At 35.8% G+C, this 26097-nt stretch overlaps 1 long non-coding RNA gene across 1 annotated transcript in view; it reads right to left on the bottom strand.

The window, feature by feature from the left end:
- Gm33340 (predicted gene, 33340) overlaps positions 1-25422 on the bottom strand; it is a 67177-nt gene extending 41755 nt beyond the window's left edge. The window contains exons 1-4 of the long non-coding RNA NR_148724.1: positions 25282-25422; positions 23908-24060; positions 15044-15130; positions 6626-6684 (exon numbers count right to left, since the gene is read on the bottom strand). This is a non-coding gene — a long non-coding RNA (predicted gene, 33340). The remainder of the gene's footprint in view (positions 1-6625; positions 6685-15043; positions 15131-23907; positions 24061-25281) is intronic.
- Between the last annotated feature and the right edge of the window lie 675 nt (positions 25423-26097).

Below are 26097 nucleotides of genomic sequence, written 5' to 3' on the forward strand. Positions count from 1 at the left end.
AAACATTTTCTCTATCTGTTCTCTTTATTTACAAAATGACTTATTTCTAATAGCCAGAAGCTGGAAAGAACCCAGATGTTCTTCAGCATTGGAACTGATACAGAAAATATAGTCATTTTCACAATGGAATACTACACAGCTATTAAAAATAATGACTTCATGAAATTCTTAGGTAAATGGATGAAACTAGAAAATACCATCCTGAGTAAGGTAACCCAATCACAAAAGAACACAGATGGTATACATTCACTGATAAGTGAATATTAACCCAGAAGCTTGAAATATCCAAGATACAATTCACAGACCACATGAAGCTCAAGAAGAAGGAAGAACAAAGTATGGATACTTCAATCCTTCTTAGAAGTGGGAACTAAGGAGGAGATACAGAGACAAGGTGTGGAGCAGAGACGAAATGAAAGACTATCCAAAGATAGACACACCTCGGGACCCATCTCATATATGGTCACCAAACCCAGACACTGTTGTGGTGCCAACAAGTGCTTGCTGACAGGAGCCTGATATAACTGTCTCTTGAGAGACTCTGACACTGTCTGACAAATACAGAGGTGAATTCTCTCAGCCAACCATTGGACTGAGCACAAGGTCCCCAGTGGAGGAACTAGAAAGAACTCCAGGAGCTAAAGGAGTTTTCAGACCCATAGGAGGAACAATATGAATGACCCAGTTTTCTCAGAGCTCCTAGGGAATAAACCACCAACCAAAGAGTACACATGGAGGGACCCATGGTTCCAGCTGCATACATAGCAAAGGTTGTCCTTGTTGGACATCAGTGGGAGGAGAGGCCATTGGTCCTGAGAAGGTTCGATGTCCCAGTGTAGGGATATGGCAGGACAGGGAAGCAGGAGTGGGTGGGTTGGTGAGCAGAGGGAGGAGGAATGGGATGGGGGTTTTCTGAGGGGAAACCAGGAAAAGGGATTACATTTGAAATGTAAATAAAGAAAATAATAAAAAAGGAGTAAAAAGAAAAAATAAAAGGAATGTTACCTCTAAATCTACTCTGACTTTTAACAAACTGATTCCCAATTTTTAAAATTTAAATAACAACTTTGGGCAGAAGCTTTTTGTTTGAGTCCATCTTTATCAATTATAAAATTATCACTCCACTTTCAGGTGAAAAACTGCATTCTCTTTCATTCAGGAAATATTGTACATAATCAGTTCAATTTAACGTGTGCTATCTATGTGTCTAAGATATGCCGATAATATGTAAGCAAAGTCAAAATTGGTGCAGAAGTTGACACTTCAGGTGTTGTTTTATGTGACAGGGTATAATAATGTTCACATTCTAAAATTCTTTTTTGGAATCTTACTGTATTGTTGCCATAAATAAATAGTTATCCAATTATCTGTCCATATCTTATACTCTTTTGGGGAGCTGCTAGTTTTATAAACAGCCACAGTAATTGGTTTTATAATTGTACAAAGTTTAGCATTAGAAAATTTCAAATTTTCTATATTAATACTTTAGAGAGTCAAATTCTATATATATGATTTGTAGTAAATATTAAGTATCATTTTAAACTATAGTGATTAAAGGATCATGTTAAAAATATAATAGTTATTTTTGAGATATAACACATTCATTTTAAAGACAAGAACATAGTGTGGTTATCATTATTTCTAGGTAAATTCTCTTTTACTTTGCTAAATGGGACTAATTATTTACTAGGGAGCCTAACATGTTAATATTAAGACACTCATTCATTATGTCTGTAATGTCATGGTATTGTATTTATTTTGTTAATTTGAATATTTTACCTTAGAATATTTAGATATTTTAATACTATATTATTTAAGGTATATATTAATCTACAAAGTTAGAGCATTTTGACAAGGTGACTATCTTTACTTAATCTTCCATTATTTCAGCTCTGGTATATAAATACTGTAGTTATTATGATAATATATGAATCATTCAAAGGTTGTATTTACTGTGCTAGTTAGACCTTCCTTTGTGACAAACTACCTCACTAAAACAGCTTTATGGAGAAAGTATGTAGTTTGATTCATGGTTTTAAAGGCTTAGGTCTGATTGGTCAGCTCCATTTGTTCTGTCTCATAGTGAGGCAAAGTACCATTGCAGAAAAGCATTGAGACTAAACTTGGTCACCTTGTGGTATACAAGACACACAAAAGAGGAAAGGAATGAGTGTAAACTTATCAGGGCATGGCTGCAACATCTAAATCCTCCTCTGAGGATCCTCCTCTCAATGGTGATAATTTTGTATCCATCAAGATACTCACAATCATCTATTGGCTGGAACCCCCAATGGAGAAGCTAGAGAAAGTACCCAAGGAGCTAAAGGGGTCTGTAGCCCTATAGGAGGAACAACAATATGAACTAATCAGTACCCCTCTTCCCCCAGAGCTGTGCCTCTAGTTTCATATGTAGCAGAGGATGGCCTCGTCGGCCATCGATGGGAGGAGAGGCCCTTGGTATTGCGAAGATCATATGCCCCAGTATAGGAGAAAGCCAGGGCCAGGAAGCAGGAGTGGGTGGGTTGGGGATCAAGGCTGGGGTGGGTATAGAGGGCTTAGGGGATAGCCTTTGAAATGTAAATGAAGAAAATATCTAATAAAATGCCTTATAAAAAGATATAAATCTATTTGTTAGTTCAGAGTGCTCTGGACATAGTCAACTTTCAATTAGCACTCACAGAAACCAAGCTTCTACACAGGATCTTTTATTGAGGACAGTTCTTATCCAAACCACCACACTTATCATAAATAACTGGCTGATTTTAATTTATTTTACTTGCTATAACAATGATTAAATACTTTATTTTATCAGTCATCACTTATATCCAAAATTACAACTTTATTTGTAGCATAGAAATACCACATTACTAGAAAGGTTAGTTTAAAAATTACCATTTCAGAGTAAACTAGTTTTATTTATACAGAAATTATTTATGTATTTATTTATATTGTAAAGGGGTAAATTATCAAAAAGTGTAAATATTTCAACATTTTTTTGTATAAAATTACAATCTCCTTCCCACCATACAGGGATTGACTTAAGGAATCATGGGTAAAAATCATAAGCCCCAGTCACAAACTTGTTGGCAGATGGAAGCTTAATCATAATACTCTAGGATATTTCCCCAACATCACTCCAGGTATATTTAGTACAGTTCCTTTTACCTGATACAGTAGATCCAGCGATCAAGAATGAAAAATAGGGTATAAATGGCAAACAAAAAACAAACAAGCAAAAGAAACCCCAATCTTTGTGACTAGAAAAAAGGCATTATAGCTGTATGTAAACATAACAAGGATGCTGGACTTATCAACTAAGTATTTCAAGGAACAATTAATAGGCTAAAACTCTAATGGGAAAATCAACAACATACTAGAACAGAGAAACAACACAATTAATAATGTGTGGTAAATGAAAGATGAAAGACACAGTAAGAACTATTAGAGATCAGCAACACTATCATAAACAGAAAGAATGTGTCAGATGGGGTTTTTTAGCAAACTGCACATAGCTGAAGAACAATCTGATGAAATTGGCATATGACAATAGAACTTCCTAAACAGCAAGAAGTAGGAAACACACACACACACACACACACACACACACACACACACACACACACAATGGTGCCTAATGACTGTGGGAAAACTCCAATGCCTAATGAGTGTGGGACAACTCCAATGGAGCTGTGCTCAACAGAAATATGAGAATATGAGAAACACAGACAGTTGTTCAAGTGATGACTGAATAATTCTGCTAAGATCAGATCGCAGACTACATACTCAGGTTCTTAAAACAAGCAGGCTTCAGGTTTAAAAGAGGAACAATTGAAGTATAATATTCACAAACACAGAAAGAAAAATAACAAAACAAGCTACAAGAAACAACTCCCTTTGCCTAGGAGAGGACCAGGTACAGCTTACACCTGGCAAACAAGTAAAGAACAAGTGAGAAAGTTGAAGTATTGAGAAAGAATCAAGAAGAAGGCTTCAAGCTAGAACTTTGCACCTCTCAGACAGTTGAGAAATTCGAAGACATTTTAGAAAAATATGTTGCTATTGGACTTTACTTCTGTTAAACATTAAAATATTTTTTTAAAAAAAGAAAAATAGCTCAGGTGAGCAATTTGGATCAGCATAAAGTGAACAAGTCCAATAGAGCCAGACAATCCAGAGAAAATTCTTCAGATTACACAGGTTAATTTTAATTGAGATGACAAATAACAGCATATTTAAAGGAGTGACAATGATACCCAATTATTATATTTTCCCACATATTATGCACATATATTTATGCATGTTTTGTGTAAGTAAAAAATAATATCAATGATACAAGAGAAGGGTGGCACTAAACTTTCCTTATTTTTCTGGTTTTCTTCCTCTATTTTTTGGTCTTCCTTTACTTTCATAAGGTATGCTACCTCTACTGTGAACCATATATTGTGATATGAATGCTTAGTTAGATTAGCTGTAATATATATGTATTATAAACCTAAGGGCAAGCACTAAATATTTTAAACAGAAGCACAACTAATGTGAAAAGCAGAGGAAAATAGAATCATAAAATACTTAAAACCCAGAAAAGGAGTGAAAGAGTTAAACTCTAACAAAGAGCCAGGGCATCAATAAAATGGACTCAAGGATGAAGATAGATTGACTGATATACATGAACTTGTAAAACATGGTAGAATAGCATTATAGCTAGTGGGAGAATATACATTTGTAAAGTAGGTCACTTGTTTATATGTGTTAAAAACATAAGCAAAAAATAATCTCAGCAATATTCAGTTGGAAATTAAAACTTGATCAAAATCAACAGGGCAGATAAATGTATATTAACTCCTGCTGCAATAACAACATACTAGGAGTAGCAGAGTAAGCAGCAAGTGTTAATTTTCTACAGTTTGGGATGAGTTGCAGTCTATTATGAATGTATGAGCTGAGGTAATTTTTTCGGATAAATCCTTCTGTAAGATGGCAAGGGAAGGAGAAGGAAGATGAAGCTCTCTAGTCTGTATGTGTCTATCTACAGGAAATTAACCTTGCTAATAAGGTCCTTGTGTTCATAATCAATAGTGTGAATCTTGACTATCTTCCACAGACTGATACTTAAATACTTAATTCCAGATTGTTCAGTGTCCTTTTCAAAAAAGTGTCCCAATTAGGGACCCATACAACAACAGCGGTGCTATTTGCAGTTATAAAGACAAGAGAGCTTCCAATATATTGTGAGGTGAAGTCAATGTAGAGAGTTAAATTTTGAAAATTAGACTCTTTTGAGCCATCTGACTGGTCTATTTTACAAGATAATTAAGAATTTCAGAATACATATACATTGAAACACTTCTCAGAAAATACAAATATATATATATATATATATATATAGTGTCCAACAGGGAGAATGGCAACTTTGGTTTCACATGAAGGAAATCACCAAGTACTCTAGAAGAGACTTACTCTTTCAAAGACGCCCATAGGTAATTAGTTTACATGCTGGAAAAGATAGATCGATAGCTACTATATTCTTTAGGTAGAAAAATTTGGCCACCCAATGCTCGACCTCCTAAAGGCCCCATCTGAGTGTCTTTTGCAGATAGTAATGCAGATAGATCTATTTCTAAGAATAATGCAAAATAGTGATTTCAGTTTAATCAAGTGGTCTCCAACACATTCATGGAAATTTAAATCTTTATCCATGTATGTTTGCATATTAAAGAATGTTATAGCTCCTGAAACTTCATGCTTTAACATTTGCCCACATGCGAGAGCACTCTGGGTTAGAGTCATTAGAGTTTATTAACTAGATGGAACCAAGAGTGGAAAGTATTCTTGAATTCAATTACTGCTCTCACAAGTATCTTTGGGAAAGTTTACATCTCCTTTAACTTGCTACGTGACAACGGTAAGAAGCATACAGTCTATGAAAGGAAGGTTTGACTGGGCTGGCCTCTGTTGACACCCTTACCTCCATATCCTAACCTTCAGAGCTGCTATAATTAAATATTGGCTTCATAAGCCTTAAAGTATAGGGCAACATTGTCACAGACTGTGAACTGAGTAAGCTGTGATCTGCAAAGAAAAAAAGGCTATGGCCCACTATATGCACATCTTAGCCAAACACTGCTTCTCTTCCCTCTTCTAAAAGATTAATACTTTAAACTCAATTAGAACTTCAAAATACTATTTTTAATAAATGTGTCCACATGAACATTGTATAAAAGGATTATTATTAAAATGGAGATGAGAAAGGGCCCAAGGAGCTGAAGGTGTTTGCAGCCCCATAGGAAGAACAAAAATATAAAATAACAAGTACCCCCAGAGCACCCAGGGGTTAAACCAAAAACCAAAGACTACACATGGTAGGAATCATGGCTCCAGCTGCATATGTAGCAGAGGATGGTCTCATTGGTCATCAATAAGAGGAGAGGCCCTTGGTCCTGTGAAAGCTCTATGCCCCAGTGTAGGGGAATGCCAGAACCGGGAAACAAGAATGGGTGGGTTGGTGAGCAGGGATAGGGGATAGAGTGTAGGGGATAGGAGATTTTCAGAGGGGAAATGAGGAAAGGGGATAACATGTAAAATGTAAAGAAAAAAAATATCTAATAAAAATAGTAATTTACAATACCTGAAAGCATAGTTCAGTGATGAAACATCTGGATTTGGTACACAGTCCCCACGAACTCCCTTTGAAAGAGTAAAGAAGAAATACAGTTTATAAAATATGATTCTGATTTTTAAATATTTAGTGTGTAAAGTACACATACATTTAGTCATGAGCATGTTTTGCTTTGTATTAAAGAAATAATAGCTATCAATTTTGTAAAAAAGAAAGCTTTAAATTGAGTTTTAAGACTGCCATATCCAGGGATCCACCCCATAATCAGCATCCAAACGCTGACACCATTGCATACACTAGCAAGATTTTATCTAAAGGACCCAGATGTAGCTGTCTCTTGTGAGACTATGCCGGGGCCTAGCAAACACAGAAGTAGATGCTCACAGTCAGCTATTGGATGGATCACAGGGCTCCCAATGAAGGAGCTAGAGAAAGTACCCAAGGAGCTAAAGGGATCTGCAACCCTATAGGTGGAACAACATTATGAACTAACCAGTACCCCGGAGCTCCTGACTCCAGCTGCATATGTATCAAAAGATGGCCTAGTCGGCCATCACTGGAAAGAGAGGCCCATTGGACTTGCAAACTTTATATGCCCCAGTACAGGGGAACACCAGGGCCAAAAAGGGGGAGTGGGTGGGTAGGAGAGTGGGGGTGGGTGGGTATGGGGGACGTTTGGTATAGTATTGGAAATGTAAATGAGCTAAATACCTAATAAAAAATGGAAAAAAAAGAATATATACAAAATGTACTGTATGGAAAATAGAAGAAAATAAGTTTTATAAGATGAAATATAAACTATTGAAAGAAGTTTGGCTACACGTGCAGAAAGCGTTCAAATGTACATACCTCCATTCTCAGCTCATCAGTAATCTTAGTGTCTCAACCACCCAAGTATCTTTCTGTTCACCATAGAGTCACAGAACTGTGTAAGTGAAGTAGGTGACATATGTAACCCTTGCTCAGCAAATATGTTGCTTCGCTTGGAAACGTCTGAACCATAGCTAGAGATTAACCTTTTTCCTGTTCTTGTCTCTACAGTACCACCGGTGCTCTGGAGATAATGCAGGATGCAGTACAGTGCAAATGCTCTTCCTATCTATGTCTTTCAGTTGTCAGAGTTGGTGGCCTTTAGAAAAAAATGAATACTATACAAACTAAAGAGTTGGATAAAATATATTGTAGTTGATACAGACTGTATCTCACTTATAAAGTAATGCTTTTCTACCGCTGCACTTGTGTGTGTTTACATGAATTATTTAGCTTTGATATGGTGGTCTGCTAAGTGCCTAGTCAGCTCACAGTGCCTTAGGTTTCAAGTATTTTTTAAAATTATAGACAGCATGAATATTGCATTTTACTACTATTATTTTTAAGACATGTACACATATATATGCAAAAACTAAAGTTTAACTATAGCCATATTTCAATTTAAAATCAATTTTAAATTATTCAAAAATTACAGTGATAGCCTTCATGCATACTTAAAAAAAAAAAAACCAAACAAAACAAAACAAAACAAAAAAACAAAAAAACAAAAAAACAAAACAAAAAAACAAAACCAAGTCACAGTCCTGGGCAGTGTTTACAGCTATTCTGAATCAGTAAGCATAAATGGATAGGGTAACTACTTTTTACTGAATGCCATTTGGTTTTCTTATTAACTTCTTGGGGCAGGGACTTTTCAATTTGTTGTGAAACTTAAGATAGGTTGAAGGTTGAACTCTAATGATGCCAAACTTGGCAAGATTGCTGACTGGCTTATTTATTATCTACATAATGCAGAGGTAGAAAGGAGTGTGCAGAAATCTACACACTGGTGCTGGTGGAGAGAATAGGGCTGTGTGTACTACTGATTCCCAGAGATTTTAGCAGAGTCTGACTATACTCGAAAGGTATTTTTTAAATTTAAATTTCAATACAAGTAAAACTTCATCCTTAAATACACCTGGGTTCTGCCTTTCTGGCTTATCCCAGGGGAACAGCTGGAGTGAGTATTTGAAATCCTTGTATTAGTGACTTGAGAGCCAACATGTTAGCATATGCATGATCAGATTCAATGAATCATTCATATCCGAAGGTCAAGTTCATTCATTTTGGAGCTATTGAAGTGGACCAGGGTCTTTTCATAGAAGACTACCATGAAATATCTTCCAGTTCTCAAGCCAGATTGAGCTAAAAAGCAAATTATCTCAAAATCATTTTGGAAAGTGTGAAAAGGAATGCCAGGCAAGAGCAGCAGCGGGGATCCTGAGCTTTCTAAATTGTGATTTGTCTTGACAGAATTTCAGCCATGTTACCTTTACAAGATATTCGAAGGATGACATTATTACTTGGATTTCTTCCCCATACTGATATTTAGTTGGTATTTATGAGCAAATAAAAGTTTCTGTTCCTCAAATACAATGATCAACTTCATTGCATTTGCTATAAAAACAAAAGTTAAGGTATAAAATAAAATGCTTAATGAAAACAAAACAAAAAGACAATTTTTTCCCCAAATAGTACAAATAAATTTACTTCCCAGCTATAAAGCAGGTTTAGGTTTGAGAAAATTGTGCTTCCATGAGTATTCTTGCCCCAAAGAGACTCCTTTGAGTGTGAATTGTACTTAGCCTTATTGTACAAAATAATATAGGTACAATGTAGAAGCATAACCACTATGGTTAGGTTTCCAAAGACTATTAGGTTTCAAAACTCATATTAATTTCACAGTTCTCCCCACTCCTCTCTCTCCCTCCCTCCCTCTCTCCTCTCTCTCTCTCTCTCTCTCTCTTTCTCTGTCTCTCTCTCTCTCTCTCTCTCTCTCTCTCGATTGCGCATGCACACACGCATGCACACACAGGCACATGCATACACGAACATAGTCTTTTCCACTCTGATAAAGCATGTTAGAGAAGTTCCCATGATCCTATGGTAAAGAGTTGAGGGACTTCTGCCTAATAGAGAAGTAAGAAAAACCATCATCCAGAGGACTGAATCCTGTCAGCAACCACTAAGTGAGCCTGAACATGAATCCTTCCTGTGCAATGCCTAAACATGGAAGCAAATCTTCTTAATCTCTTTAAGCATAGTATTATAAATGCTATGAAAAGTAAAAATTGGCAAAACATTGTAGCATTTCCAACACATAGCAGAAGTGAAATTATTAATGTGTATTATTTAAGCAGATAAGATTATGGAAAATCTATGGTAGACGTATGTACTTGATAAAACTCCCATGTTCTTATGTCTTCACCATTCACTGTTTCATAGCTATGAAACGCTGACAAAGAATTATTGCTGCATGGCACCTTCACACTAGCTCTATTTCAGGTAAAGTTTTGCAAACTACATCATCAAGAGAATTAAAGGTTGCAAGTGACTTACTGAAAAAGTTTACCTAGAGAGATGTGTTAAAAACAAAGTGGCAAGGGAATGCATGGGAGCAGAATCAATAGCTTAGCAATTGGGAGGTCTTTGGCTTGGTACACAGAATCACAAAAAATACTCCAAAAACTGATAGAACTATCTTTCATGAGGTGATAGAAAGGTGGCAGGGCCCTGGTAACATGGAACTTCATTCCTTCACCTCTTTATCCCCAACATTTCTGGAGAAACACTAGGCTCTTCTCATCCCATGCCATGATATGTCTCTCCTTTTGTGGAACTGGTTGTCTTGCATAGAAGACAGACTTGTTAAACAAGCTACTTACCACATATACAAACTAAATATATCCATCAATGTGAGCTGATAACAGCGACTTAGATAGGAGATGTGACTTAGATAGGTGATGTGATAGAGTTGGTCTGAGAAGCTTTCTTCTGGTAACAGCTATATCTGAGCAGACTAGCTGGTATGTGTGTATGGGTGGGTCTTATCAAAGTAGATGCTGAAGATGGTGCAAAGATATAGAGCTTTGCTAGGCCAGCAAGTAGGTCTACTATGGGAATCACATCTACAACTTGCCTGTATAATACACTGAGAGAGGGATATGCTTGCATAAGCACAGAGCTATTAGTAATTGGCTGCATGGTAGACAATTGAGTGGGAAGTAACATTCCAAGAACTTTTTGCTGTTTGTTCTTCTGGGGAAAGATGCCAGTTGTCTAAGAATATTTTATGAGGAGAGTCACAGGGATGAACTAAAAGAAGGTCATACACACAAACACAGCAAAACACATATGAGGTACTTTGAATAGTATAGCTAGAGTGTGCATGACAACACCCATGAAAAAATTTACACTGAAGTACAGCTGAGCCATCTCTGCCCCAGTCTATGTACCTGTCCTATAAAATCTGCAGTCTTATACCCAAGCACTGAGTGATCTCTTCCTTGTACTGATATTTGCCAAGATAACAGTATGTTCATCAAGTCTTAAAAAAAGATTGTAATAAAGTTCTTTAATTGAAAAATATATTTTTAGTTTATAACTCAAATCATTGTTTAGTAGGACTATAGATGGAAACATCAACATGTTCTAGTCATGAACATGAACACTTAAGACAGTTTTATGGTAATATTGAAAGTAACAAAGGTCTCAGTAGTATGCAAAGACAAATTCAGGACTGGACTTACTTTGTGAGCTGAATCTGTTCCCCTTATACCTCTTGTAACTTTAACAATTCATATTTTAAAAATTAGTTCTAACAGATTTTATTTCATGTTTCTTTTTTTCATTTTTAAAAATTAGATGTTTTCTTCATTTACATTTCAAATACTATCCCCTTTCCTAGTTTCCTCTCTGAAAATCCCCTATCCTCTCCCCCATCCCCCTGCTCCCGAACCCACCAACTCCTGCTTCCTTTGCCATGGCATTCCTCCATACTGGGGCATAGAATCTTTGCAACACCAAGGGCCTCTCCTCCCATTGATGGTCAACTAGGCTATCCTCTGCTACATATGCAGCTAGAGACAGGAGCTCTGAGGGGTACTGGTTAGTTCATATTGTTGTTCCTCCTATAGGGCTGCAGACCACTTCAGCTCCTTTGATACTTTTTCTAGCTCCTTCATTGGGGACCCTGTATTCTATCCAAATGATGACTGAGAGCATCTACTTCTGTATTTGCCAGGCACTGGCATAGCCTCACAGGAGACAGCTATACTTGTTTCTTAAAATTACTACTTATAATGAAAAATGCCCTCTCTCCTATGTTGAGAAGTACTCTGTTGTTTGGCTTTGCAATTTAGAAATTTCCTAAGAAACTCATTAGTCGTGCTTGCCAGCTTGTGTAAATGTTGGTGTTCTTCTTGGAAATGTCTGTGTGAAATGATGTTTATCCTTTTCGCTGTAGTGTCAGTTTACAAGCTGATTACTTAGAAGCCAGGTGCTTTTGGAATTCATAACCTGTGGATGCTTGTTTTGTGCCAGGTAAGTACTGTATGTTCAAGGTTTGATATCCAGGGCTTATCCAGTTCTTTAGGTCCCCCCTCACCTTGATTTTGATTAAGATTTATCAGTAACTAACTGGGAAGAGATCGGACAACCACAGAGCAATTAATGGGTTCTGAGAAGGGGTAAGAACAAGCAGTAAACAAAAACCTTGCCCCAGAATCCTTCAGAAAACCTAGCAATTTTTGGTACCTATGGTTTTATAGTGATCCCCAGAGATTATCTTAGGCATGCTGAAAATATGTGATTTCTTCTATTTCACAATTGTTTTTGTGGTAAGCTATTTGTTTATATTTATGCTCTGGATGCCTGAAATTAAATGCCTATCTTCAACCTCTTAGTTTTTGCATTTTATAGTTATGCTAGCTGCTGCTCATGGCATGTATCATTTAAAACATGTTGGCACACACAGATACACACACACACAAACACACACACATGTAAACATTTAAGGATGATAGTTTTGGACTGCAAGTATAATGTTGATTTATAAGAAGTTGGTTTTTTGTTTGTTTGTTTGTTTGGTTGGTTGGGTTTTTTTGGTTTTTGTATTTTTGGTTTTTTTTTTTTTTTTTTTTTTTTTTTTTTACTTTTCTTGTTGCTTTTGAAAGCTATTTATTTTTCATTCATTTTGGGTTAGCATACACCAAAATAATATATATTGTATGTATAGATATGTATATAATTGTTCCTTTTTATTATTATTTTTTATTACCACCTGCCCTCCTACATATTGCCATTCCCTATTCTTCTGGCATGTTTTATTTTTTTCCAAAAATATTTACCCCTCTGCTTTCATGACATATACCCTCTGTTTTTCTTTCTTGTTCCATATTTATCCTCCCTATAGACTGTTTCATTCCCTCTCTCATTTCCCCCTTTTCACTCTCATGTGCTCTCACTCACATACACACATGTTCACAAATGCACACACACATATTTGAAACAAATGCATATGTATATATATATACATATATACATACTTATTTACACACACATATACATACATGCATAAATCTATATTCACCATCAGAGATAAATTAAGATGTTTATTTCCCCTGGCATAATGATGCCCCATCCCATTCCCGTGTATGATTTAACTTTATTTGTCTTCACTGATACAAATTAATTATATTTATATAACAAGAGTTTATGCATTCTCCTGTGGATGGATATTTAGGCTGGTTCTATAGCTTGGCTACAATGAATAGTAACCAATAAACTCAAATGTGCAAGCATGTGTGTCATAGGTTGATATAGAATCATTTGAGTATATTGTCAGAATTTTTACAAATCATATGAGAGTTTCAACTTTAGTGGTTTTAGAAACCCCAGTGCTGAACTCCACCCATTTACATTTCCTGCAGCAAGCAAATAGTGGTCTCTACCCCTGGCTTTGGTCTTCTCGATAGTCATCATTCTGAGTTGAATCAGATTCAAACTAAAAAAACTTTGAGTTTGTACTTCCTTAATAGCTCAAGACACTAGCTACTATCTTAAATATTTATTAGAAATTATAGTTTTTCATTTAGGAATCAACTCTCACATTCATTAGCAAAATTAGGAATAGAACAATTTGGAAATTTGTTTTGCTCTTTGTAGTTTTATGTTCAGGGTAGTAACTGCACGTTTGGTATAAGTCAGTGAAGGTTTCACTTTCTCTGTAGGATTTCGCTTCACTTCACTATTTTGTTTTCTGATGAGATCATTTTATTTTCACACAGCAATATCGCTATTCCTTTATGTTGAAGTTGTCTCCTATTTTAACCTTTATAAATATGTTTCAAATCTTATATTGAGGCTTTTGATGCTTTGGGATGTATTCATTATAGCATGAAAAGGTATATCTAGTTCAACTCTTATGCACATGGATTTCCTCAATTCCTGTAACTGTTTGCAGTAGAGAATATTTTTATTCTTTCCCTAAGAGATATTCTACTTGTTGTAAAAACATAGGATGCCTGTCTCTGTGGTGTTATTTCTGAGACCTTGTTATCATTTTGTTCATTTAATCTGCTTTGGTGTAAACACTATGTTGTTTTTGTAATTATATTTCTACTGTATAATTTGAAATCAGATATTGAAAAATATCAGAATTTTTCTTTTGATCAGAATGGTTTGGTGTCCAGGATCTTGGTGCTTTGATGTGAATTGTATGATTGTCATATTCTTCTTTTGTCAAGATTGTTACTAGAATTCTTGATCTGCAGATTTCCTTCTATGTGGCAACCTTTAAAAATAATATTAGGGGGCTGTGGTGGTGCATGCCTGTAATCCCAGCACTTGGGAGGCAGAGGCAGGCAGATTTCTGAGTTTGAGGCCAGCCTGATCTACAGAGTGAGTTCCAGGACAGTCAGGGCTACACAGAGAAACCCTGTCTCAAAAAAAACAAAAAAAAAAATTTTTTTTTTGGAGATCCATGAGCATGGGCAGTCATTCCATCTTCCTGTACCTTCTTTTTTCTTTAGTGTTCTAACATATTGGTTCTTGGTTCTAGAGTTCTTTTACTTCCTTCAGTGCACTTACATACTTCACTTTTTAAACAATTGAGAGTAGGAGCTGACTTATATTGTTGGCAGGTATATATATATATATATATATATATATATATATATATATATATTACACATATATGTATATATATGGTATTGGCTTATTTCTATTGTATTAATTCTGCATCTTCCTATTTTTCTAAAATGGTTTATCATATCTAAGGTGAGCACAAAATTAAAGGTGGAAATAGAAAGAAAAGAGAATAAAATGAGTAAAAAATCTAAATATTTGAAAGTGAATAAAAACAAAACACTACTTTTAAATAATATAAGTGAAAAATGCTGTTCAAGCTGTAATTAAAAATTGAAAACAAATAGGAACAGAGGGGAAGAATAAAAATAGAAAAGGAAAATTAAGCAGATATTTCAAAGAGCTCTTTGTCCTTAATTCAATGATATGCTTGTTATCAGTCAAGGAGTCCTTTGTTTCATAAATAAATTAAGCAAAGTAAAAATGTTCTCTGATAGACAACCTACAAAGTGAATTATTAGTGTTTCCTACCTGCTTTTGTGATTAATTTTTCTGTAGATTCACATGTGAACTTCTATTCAGACCAGGATAAGTAAGATGTCTCCATGGATAAAGAGTCTGGACAATGTGAGATCCAACCATAGAATTCACATGTGGAAAAAAAAGAACTGATTTTCAAAAATGGTCTCTTGCTCTGTACACATGCACTCCTCCCAGATAAAAAATAAATGCATGCATGTAAAAGGAGGAGGGGCTACGATTCTGGATCATCAGAGGTGGGCTTCTCCCTGCACTCTGGCCTTGACATGGAAAACGTAGAATCATGAACAACCTATGAGTAACTAAAACCACCAAGGACAGTCTAGCTTTACACATATTCCTTTATCTACCTCCAGTTATAGGAGCGTTTGTCTCACAATAGAATAACGGTTCTATCTGACTTGTCTACCTGACAAAAGGCATTTCTAAATGTAAAAAAATGGGTGTGGCTATTTAGGTATTACAGCTAATGTTCCCGAGGAAAAAATAAAAATATTGAAAATCACATGTGACACTTCCCTTTTATTCACTCATTAGTAAAGCAGAAAGAACATTCTCTAAATATATTTGCTTGATTAAGAGGAACTTAAGAGGTTAATCACAGGCAACACACGTATCAGTGACTTACAGACAAAAAAATGTCAATGAAGAAAGCTTTGGAATTGTTAACTACTAGTTTGAATTTTGAAGCATATAAGATAGCCTAAAAGATCCTTTGTACCTATGAGATTTTAATATTTTTGGCAAAGTGCAAGCAAGTTTCATTTCCTCTTTGTAATATTCTACTTAAATATTCTGAATTTCAATTACTCAATTGATATCAGAAGAGAGATAAAATACTGGGAGGGCCCTGAGGAACCTTATGTGCTAGATTGAGGCTTGGGGATGATGAATATATAAAAGAGAACAAAGGGTACTCTGGCCAGGGAAGAAGGAAGGCTAACTGAAAAATTTCCCAACTCCTGTAGCTGCTCCAAATTCAATGTCCCAGTCTCACCACAGCTCTGCATCAGACAATCTTCTGTGGCTTCTGCTCATCTCAGGCTCCATCTCCAGGGGATACAGAGATATTCCCTCCCAAACTTCTCTCCTCTAACTCATTTCCTTATCCCAGACCCTAATTCAGCAGGCATCCCCTGGGAATCCATAGGTCACAGCTGCCAGTGAAGAAAATATGCTAACTGCACATATTCACCTCTCCTGCCACTCCTTCCATTCTAATTAAGTATTCTCATCCCACTGTCTATAATAGACTACCTCCTGTGGCCTCCTCAGACTCTTTACCTCTTCCTCTAACCAAGCAAGTAGGTCTTCCTCTACAAATTTCTTCTTTACATATCCTGTTATCTAGCCCCCAATTATAGTAATGGTTCTCTGGGCACCAAAGAAGCCTTCTAAGAGAAGTAGTATGCCAGAAAAGCCAGTACATGGTTTTCAAATCTTCACTTTTACCCTTCTCTTCTGTATCTAATATCCTCCCTCTCATGCCCAGATCTGTAGCAGACAGATTGTGGCATTATCTCACTTTCTTCCCCCATTTTGAGGGGACTAAACACACCCTGGTGGTCTTCTGAACGTTCCCTTTTCCTGGGAACTGCCTTAGTTCCTGTCCCCAGCCCACCCTTATTCCTAAGTGTCACCTTAAATACACATTTTATCAGAATGCACAATGATCACATTTATCTTGACCCCAGAAAAATTTCTAGAAGGGAACACACAGTCACCACACTCTGCTAAGCAACAGAGAGAACAGCAACCAAGAATCAAAATACCCACTGAAGTAAGACCAGATATTGTCAGCTCAAATTACAACCATCTAAACTCAGATGCCTAGATACCAGCATAAAAACACAATCAATATCAGTCAGGACAACATGTTTCCACTAGAGCCTAGCAACACTACTTAAGCAGCTACTAAGTTCTGCAACATAGCTGAAGCAAAAAAAAAAAAAAATAAAATAAATTAATAATAATAATAATAAATAAATAAATTAGAAACAACAACAACAACAAACCCCGCAAAGCCTTAAAGTAGCCTTTAAGAATATAAAAAGGTACCCTATTCTTACCATAGATGGGTCACCCAGTCAAAACTAAACCAAGAAATGAAGTAACTGAGTTTATAAACCACATGGATCTAACAGAACTTACAAAACATTTCCTCCAAACATGTAAGTGTTTAGTTTTTTTCTCAGCAACCATGGTCCTTTCTCAAAACTTGATCACACCTTCAGAAACAAGAGAAATCTCAACAAACCAAAGACAATTGAAGCAATAATTTGTATCCTGTCTGACCACCACTGACTCAATCTATATACCAACAAAAACAGAAACAAAAGAAAATGTATAAACTCATGGAAATTGAACTACAAAATGAAAATCACTGCTAAGTGAAAAATGGTCTTTCTAGAAAAAAATAAAACAGACTTTACAGAAAAATAAAAAATGAATATATAATATACCTAAATGTATAGGACAAAACAAAGGCAGTTCAAAGGCAAGTTTATATGGCTACATTACAAAAATTTGGAGAGATAACATACTATTAACTAACCAGCACACCTGAAAGCTCAAGAAAAAATGATAAAGCCAGACCCAAAAGAAGTAAACAAAAAGAAGAAAATCAAACTCAGGACTAAAGTCATTAAAATAACAACAACAATAACAATGTAAAAAATGAAACAAAGAGTTGGCTCTTTGAGGAAATTTATTAAGTTTTATAAAACCTTATTTAAATTAATGAAAAGGAAGAAAGAAAATCAAAATTAAATAAAATGGAAATAGAAAGAGGGATATAACAAGATACTGAAGAAAGCTAGAGAATCATAAAGACATAAAATTTTTGAAAATCAAAAGGAAATGGATAATTTTCTCAATATATACACCACTTAACCAAGTTAAATAAAAATAAGATAATTGATTTAAACAACCAAATAACTCCTACTGAAATAGAAGTAGTAATTAAATGGTTGCCAACTAAGAATAGAAGGAAGGATTGTAGACCCCTGAAGAGAATAGGAAGTCCACAGGAAGACCAACAGAGTCTAACTAACCTGGATCCTTGTGACTTTCAGAGTCTGAACAACCAAAACCAAAGAGCATACACAGGCTAGACCTAGACTTCCTCACACATGTTCAGCTTAGTCTTCATGTGGGTTCTGAACAACTGGAATGTGGTGCGATCCCAAAAGCTGTTGCCTGAATGTGGGATATGTTCTTCTAACTGGGATGCTTTGTCTTTATAGGAGAAGGGGAAGGGTGTATGGGAAACAGATTGTGGGAAGGAGTGACTGGGAAGGCAGTAGTGAGAGGGATTTAAAGTGAATAAGTAAAATAAATAAATAAACTAAATTAAATTAAAGAAAAGAAGAAATTTGTGCTTTCACCCGCAAAAACAAAAAGCCCAAGGCAAGATGGTTTTAGCACAGAATTCTACCAGATTGTCAATAAGAAAATAATGCCAATTTTCTCAAATTATTATAAAAATTACAAACAAAAGGAACATTGCTCTGTTTCAAGAGATCAAAGTCACCCATAATCTCAACAAAAAAGAGAATTATAGACCAATTTCCCATAAGAACATAGATGCAAAAACTCTAAATAAAGTGCTTAGAAACCAAACCCAAGAAACCATCAAAAATGTCATTCAACATGATCAAGTAGAATTCATCCCAGAGATGCAACAGTGATTCAGAATCTATGAATACATAAAGGTAATCACCATATAAACCAAAATAAAAGACAAAACTACATGATCATTTCCTTAGATGCAGAAAAGGCTTGGACAAAATCTAACACCTCTTCATGATAAAAGCCCTGGAGAGATTAAGGATGCAAAGCACAGCTCTACATAATAAAAACAGTTTATAGCAATCCTATAGCCAGTGTGATTCACTGGAGAGTAAATCACACCAACTCCACTAAAATCAAGAACAAAGCAAGGTTGTCCACTTTCTTCACACCTATTCAATATAGTGCTTTAAGGCTTAGCTAAAGCATATAAATGCAAAAACTTAATGAGATCCAAAGTAGACAAGTTGGAAAGGAAGAAGTCAAAGTATCTGTTTTTGAAGATGTTATGACTGTATTTATAAATGACACTAAAAATTACCCTGGATAAACTCCTACAATTGACGAAAATTTTCATCAAAGTAGCTAAATACAAATTTAACTAGAAAATTAGTAACTTTCCTACATAAAAATGAAAACACCTGCCAGAAAACAAGGTAGGCTCCTTACCTATCTTCTCATCCTGTGTTCCACCAATTCTAACTGCTCAGACTTATCCCCAGCACTGAATCAAACTGCCTGTGGCAGCCTTATTTTCTTCCCATTCCCATCTGCTCTGGTTCCCACAGATGTGCTCCTTCTAGCCTATCCTCCACTCATTAATTTATTTCACCAACAACACCAGAAGGTTCCTCTAGCTAATTCAAAAGCTACTCCTGACAAGAAATAAAGTAAGCTGAAGGTAGAGTCACACATCTATTTCTCCTCCAAATCTAATTCTAAACACTCTTATCCCAAGCTCTGTATCAGCAAGCCTGCTTCCGTCTTCCCTTCCTCTCTGACTGGGATCATTACAGCTCACAAAGATCTTGTTTCAACCTTCCCTCCTCTAACTCATCACAATATCCCCAGCCTCCGACCCCAGCAGGCATTCCCTGTGAACACACCAGTGAGTAGTCCAGTGAAGCAGGTAAGCTAATTGAAGGCCTTCATGTTTCCCTTTTTCCTCAAACCCAACATCCCACGTTCCCTTCCTAACCTCCCTCTCTCTACTGGTTGATTTTCCTATCTCCCAACCCCAGCAGGTACTCCCTGCTAATCCATAGAAAACTCCTTCCAGAGAAGCATATAACTGTCTGTAGATCTTCTCTTCTGTTCCTTTAGATACAATAACATTCTCGTTGCCAGTGTTATAGAAGAACCTCTGAGGTGACTTCTCTTCACTTTCCTCATTCTACGGAGAAATAAGAGGAAGATCCTGAAGAGGAACCCTTGGCTCACCCACATTCCTGAGAACCACCACCAACCTCTAATCTATTTCCATCTCTAACTGTTATCTCTCTGTACCCAGAAACACATTTTGCCATTTTACCTGGAATCCCAAGTGGTCACAATTATCAAGTCCAGATAAAATTTTCTTTCCAGCAGTACATTCTCAAAATGTTCAGAAAGGATACAGAAACCAAGTAAAAATGTGTACACAACAAGACAAATCAAGAAATCAGCACCTAGATCTATAATTAGCTCAATGCCAGCATAAAAACATTATCAATAACAGCCAGGGCAACATGTCTCTACTACAGGTCAGCTACTCCACAACAACAGGCTCTGAGTATTCCAATACAGGTGAAGCACAAGTTTAAGACTAAAAAACCACCTGTTAATGTTGATGAGAGAAGTTCTCAAAGAGGAAATTAATAAATCATTTAAAATCTAGAAAAGCACAAGTAAATTCTGAAAGGAACAAATCAAACAGTTATAAACCTGAAAACAGAAACAGAATTAATAAAGAAAACATAAACTGAGGGAATTCTAGATATAAAAAATTTTAGGAATTCAAAAAGAAACTACAGAGGCAAGGAAGATGGAAGAGAGAAACAAGTATTGGGATGAGATAGAAGAAATAAATGCATCAGTCAAAGAAAATATTAAATCTAAAAAACTCCTGACATAAACATCCTAGAAATCTGGTGCACTTTGAAGAAACCAAGCCAAAGAATAATATGAATAGACAAAATAGAATGCAAGATCATAGGCTCAGAAAATATTTTCAACAAAATCACAGAAGAAAATTTTCTTACCCAGAGAAGATACTTATAGAGGTACAAAAAGCATACAAAACACCAAATAGACCAGACCAGACCAGATCAGAAAGAAAGTGTGCTTACCACATAATCATCCAAACATTAAATATACATAACAAAGAATATTAAGCATTTCAAGGAAAAAGATCAATTAACATATAAAAGAAGGCATATTAGAATTATGTCTGTTTTCTCATGGAGATTCTACATGGAAAAAGGACCTAGATGAATAAGCTTCAGACTCTAAGAGACTACAGATACTGGCCCAGACTTCTATACTGAACAAATTTTCAGTCACCATAAATGGAGAAAGTAAGATATTACATGGTAAGGCCAAATTTAAACAATATCTGTATTTAAAACCAGTCCTATAGAAGGTATGAGAAGTAAAAGTCCATCTTAACTTAGTTAACTAAACTCATGACAACACAGGAAATTCATAATCTCATATCAGCAAAATAAAAAAAAATGGGAATGACATACATGCACACACACACACACACACACACACACACGAGCACATGGTACTACTACCAACAATGACAACGACAACAATAACAACAACAAAATAGCTGGAATAAATAATCTTTGGTCATTGAAATCTCTCAATATTACTGGGATCAATTCCTCCAATAAAAAGACTCAGATTAACAGATTTGATAAAAAACAACAACAACAACAAAAAAACCACAACAACAACAACAAAAGAAACCAAAGAGATCCATTCTTTTTCTACATCTAACAGACACAGCTCAACATCAAAGATAGATATCATCTCAAGATGAAGGGTTGGAAAAAGAACTTCCATCAAGTGAACCTAAAAAGGGAGCAAGTGTAGACATCTCAATATCTAACAAAAGAGACTACAAACAAACAAAAATATCAGAAAAGAATGAGAAGGCAACTGCAAATTCTTACAGAAAAATCCAAGAAGATGACTTCTTAATTTTTATCTAAACACAAGAATAACCAATGTATAAAAGAAAGACTATTAAAGCATATATTATATACTGATCCCAGGCACTGATAGTGGGAGACATCAATACCTAATTTTCATGAATATACAGGTAATCCAGAAAAAAAATACGTGAACAGAGAAATGTTGTAGCTAACAGGTATTATAAACCACATGGATGTGAAAGCTGTTTTCAGAAGATAACACCCCAAGACAACAGAATATACCTTCTTCTCTACAGTTCATGGAACTTTGTCCAAAATTGACTCCATACATGGACCCAAAGCAAAACTAAAAAAAATGCAAGAAAATTTTAGTAGCACCCTGCATCCTATCAGACCACCACAGATTAAAATTATATAGCACCAACAATGGAAGCAACAGAAAGCCTACACACTCATAAAAAATTAATAACTTCACTGAATGAAAAATAGGTCAAGATAGAAATAAAGAACAAAATTAAAGACTTTCTAGGATTAAATGGAAATTAATGCACAGCATATTTAAACTCATGGAACACAATGAAAGAAGTTCTAAGAGGCAAGTTTATAGCACTAAGTGAATAAAAAAAGAACAAGACAAAAAAACACAACAACAACACCTGGAGAGATTTTATACTACCAAGAACACCACACCTGAATATCATATAACAAAATGAAGTAGTCATATGCAAGAGCAATAGAGAGGAGAAATAAACAAACTGACGGCTGAAATCAATGACACAGAAACAAAGAGAACAATACAAAGCTTCAGTGAAACAAAGAGTTGGTTCTTTTGGAAAATCAACAAAATAGAAGATCACATAATCAAACGAATTAAAAGGCAGAGAGAGAATATCCAAAATAACAAAATCAAAAACAGCAAAAAAGGTGATATAAAAACCGAGGAAATCCCCAGAATCATAAAAATAAACATGCATTTAAAACAAGTTGCCACCGATTGGAAAATCTAAAAGAAATAATAGGTACCATGCACCAAAGTTAAAATCAAGATCATACACACAATTTAAAAAGACTTATAACCTATAGTTAAATAGAAGCAATAATTGAAAGTCTTCCAACCAAAAAAGTCCCAGGGCTAGATGGAATTCCTTCTGAAGATCAAGGAAGTGTTAACATCAATATACTCCAATTAGTCCAAAAATTAGAAAAACAAGAAACATTACCCATTTCATTTTATAATAAAGAGAAGTGCAGTCCAGTTTCTTTTATGAACATAGATGTAAAAATACTCAAAAATACTTGAGAACTGAATCTATGAACATATCAAAACGACCATTCACCATTATCAGTAGACTTTATCCCAGAAATGCAAGGATGGTTTAAAAGAGGAAAAATAATAATTTACATACACCATGTAAATGAACAGAAAGAAAAGAAAACCAAGAGGAAAAGTAATAATTTACATACATCATGTAAATAAACAGAAAGAAAAGAAAAGCAACACAATCATTTTATTAGATGCAGAAAAGGGTTTTGACAAAATCCAGCACCCCTTCATGATATAAGACCTTGAGAGATTGGAGATACCAGTAACAAACCTAAACACCAAAAAGGCAACTTGCAGCAAGACTATAGCCAACATGAAATTAAATATAGAGAAACTCAAAGCAATTCCACTAAAATCAGGAATATTTTGTTACTTTGTCCTTAGTAAGAGTTGCCTTGGTCATGGTGTCTCTTTACAGCAATGTATACCCTAACTAAGACACTTGTATAACAAAAATTTAAAGTCGTTGAAGAAAGAAATTGAAGAAGATATCAGAAAATAGAAAGATCTCTCAGGCTCATGGATTAGTGGGATTAATATAATAAAAAATGACCATCATACCAAAAGCATTCTACAGATCTAACATAATCCCCATTAAAATTACAATTTTCAACTTCATATGAAAACACAGAAAACCCAGGATAGCTGAGACTCTCCTGAACAGTGAAAGAACTTCTAGGAATCTTACTATTTTCTACTGTACTGTTCTGTACTGTACTGTACAGAACTATAGTAATAAAAACAGCATGGTATTGGCACAAAAACAAGCACAGTGGTCAGTAGAATCAGACTGAGGCCCCAGATATAAATACACATACCTATGTACACATGTAGTAGTTGTTCATTCCCAAGAATCTGGCTGTTTCAGTTTGTCTGTATCTATGGACACTTTCATTTTGAGGAAGAAGCCAGAAATACACAGTGGAATAAAGACAGCATTTTAAGCAAATGGTGCTGATCAAACTCGATATCTGCATGTAAATAATCAAAATTGATCCAAACTTATAACCATGCACAAAATTCAAATCCAAATGATTCAAAGTCCTCAAAATAAAACGAGACATACTGAATCCAATATAAGAGAAAATGGGAAATATCCTTGAACTCAATGACATGGGAGAAGAGTTCCTGAACAGAACATCAATAGTTCAGACACTAATATCAATAAATAATAAATAATAAATAAATGAGACCTCATTAAAATGAAAAACTTTTTGTAAGGCAAAGGACACAAATACACCTGTCAGAAAATGTGACAGCCTACAGAATGAAAAGATTTTTTTTAACAACTGGGGTGTAGGGACAGGAGTTAAGTCCTGAGTTTCAGCAGAGTGAATGGAAATATACAACCTCAGGTGTTGGAGGTGGGGCAACACTCTAGAAGGTACCAGAGACCTGGGAGACAAGATACTGTCAGAACTCAAAGGGAGGACCTTTGATGAAATGCCCAGCATCGGGGAAAGCAAACTTGTAGAGTTCACCTCCTGTAGAAAGGCTCTTGACTCTAGCTGCATATGTATCAAAAGATGGCCTAGTCGGCCATCACTGGAAAGAGAGGCCCATTGGACAGGCAAACTTTATATGCCCCAGTACAGGGGAACGCCAGAGCCAAAAAATGGGAATGGGTGGGTAGGGGAGTGGAGGGGGGACTTTTGGGATAGCATTGGAAATGTAATTGAGGAAAATACATAATAATAAAAAAAAGAAAGAAAGAAAGGCAGGTCATCAAGTGGAGGGATGGGATTGCAATGACTCCACAGTCAAAACGTCTGACCCAGAATTGCACTTGTCTAAAATAACTTCAGGGATAAAAATGCAGAAGAGACTGAGGGAAAGAATTTCCAGTGAGCAAGAAAACTTGGGATCCCTCTCAAGGGGAGGCACCAAGGTCTGACACTATTACTGATGCTATGGTGTGCTTATAGACAGGAGCCTAGCATGACTGTCCTCTGAGAGGCCCAATAAACAACTGACCAAAACAGATGCAGATACCTACACACATCCAGTAGACAGAAGCTATGGTTGAATTAGGGAAAGGCTGGAAGAAGCTGAGGAGGAGGGCAACCCCATAGGAACACCAGCAGTCACAACTAATCTCTCCCTCCATGATCTCTCAGACACTGAACCACCAACCGGCAGCATAAATTAGCTGGTCCGAGGCCCCTACACATTCACAGGAGAGGACTGCTAACCTCAAGATACTTGAGGCCCCAGGAAGTAGGGAGGCCTAGCAGGGTTGGTGGGGAGACATCCTCTTGTAGACCATGGAGGATGAAAGGGATGAGTCTTGTGCACGCTCGACTGGCCAGGAAGAACGACGCTGCAACAGGATCCTTCTGCACACGTTTATTGGGAGAGATTGGTTAACTTGTCTTGGCAAAAGAACCTTCACTGCCTATGTATGTGTGGTGGCCAGCAGTAGCCAACTGCCAGTCTGCAACTGCCACTCTGCAACGGCTTCCCACAGATGAGGAACTGTTGGAGGGTGGACCAGGAGTAGGATAATGACTTGACTGAAAAAAAAAAACATTAAAAGTAATTTAAAAAGTAAATAAGTAAAGGAGGACTAATATAGAAATATATAAGAACCCAAGGAACTGGTTATTAAGTAAACAAAATAATCCAGTTAAAAATGGTGTAAACTAAACCTACAATTCTCAAATGAGGAAACCCTGGTAGCTAAGAAACACTTAAAGAAATGTATAAATTCTCTCTTAGCATTATCTAGAGTTACATAACTTATGTATTGAATTTATAAATGTAAAGAATATTTATTGGAATGCTTTACAGGCTGCAGTCCAACAAACCCAATTATGTCTAGCTGTGAATAGAAAGTTCAAACATCTAATAGTTACTCATTCCCAAGCTTGTCTCCTCTATCTGCTGGAATCCTGAAGAAGTAGGTTTTTTTTTTTTTTTTTTTTTGAAGATTAAAACAATCCCTTTAATTTTATTGGATCATCAGAGATTAAAGTTGAACCTCAACAACAAACAAAACAACAGAAAAT

This window comes from Mus musculus, chromosome 12 (assembly GCF_000001635.26).
Source record: "Mus musculus strain C57BL/6J chromosome 12, GRCm38.p6 C57BL/6J".
Classification (NCBI taxonomy): domain Eukaryota; kingdom Metazoa; phylum Chordata; class Mammalia; order Rodentia; family Muridae; genus Mus; species Mus musculus.